This window comes from Octopus bimaculoides, chromosome 15 (assembly GCF_001194135.2).
Source record: "Octopus bimaculoides isolate UCB-OBI-ISO-001 chromosome 15, ASM119413v2, whole genome shotgun sequence".
NCBI classification, from domain to species: Eukaryota; Metazoa; Mollusca; class Cephalopoda; order Octopoda; family Octopodidae; genus Octopus; species Octopus bimaculoides.
Window position 1 is genome coordinate 5367733 of NC_068995.1, and position 991 is coordinate 5368723.

Here is a 991-nt window from a genome sequence, read left to right on the forward strand (position 1 = left end):
ATATATATATATATATATATATATATATATATATATATATAGAGAGAGAGAGAGAGAGAGAGAGACTAAGCATGGATGCGTGGCATTTTATTATCATTTAGATAACGAAGAGAAGAAAACGAAGAAAATAAGAAAAAGAAACGTAGAAGTTTTCAAAGAGAATAAGAAAAATGTGCGAGGGAAGGAAAAGACAGAAATATTTAAAAATGGCGGACGAATGAAGATGAAATTTACGTCCCATGATACAAACCTACGGACTTAATTTCTCTCTCTTTCTCTCTTACGAAAATGTTGCACGGAAATAGAAGCATATTTTATTCTTGTAAGAATCTCCGACGAGATGGATTTGTCTCACGCCCACAAGGAACCTTAAGTGGTGTGTTTATAATGCGTGATGAAACTCCAACCAAATATGAGTGATTCTTTTGCTTGTCCCCTCATATATGTATGTATGCATGTATATATATTCATATATATATACATACATACATGTGTGCGAGAGTGTAAGCGTATATTATGATAGGACACACGAGGTGCCGGCATTGCTGTAGAAATCAGAATCGAAAAATCCTCTAATAAACCACCAATCACTGGAAATACAACAAGCACAACAGAAATAGGGCAACGAGCAAAGAAATTAACTTACTTTATCGGGTTTTGCTCGTTGGCCACTTATATTATTGTTTTTATTATTTATTTTACTACTAATAATAATTAATGATAATGTCTATATAAATATGTTTCACTCTACCCCTTTCACTTTTTTCCATATTTTTTAAAGATTTGCCGACGCAGAGCTTTCACATTATTTTCTAATTATTTATATGTATATATATGGCTTGCTTACCAACCATCTGGTTTCGGGTTCGGTCCTCCTGCGTGGCACCTTGGGTAAGTATCTTCTACTATAGCCTCGGGCCGACCAAAACATTATGAGAGGATTTGGTAGACGGAAACTGAAAGAAGCCCGTCGTATATACATATATATATA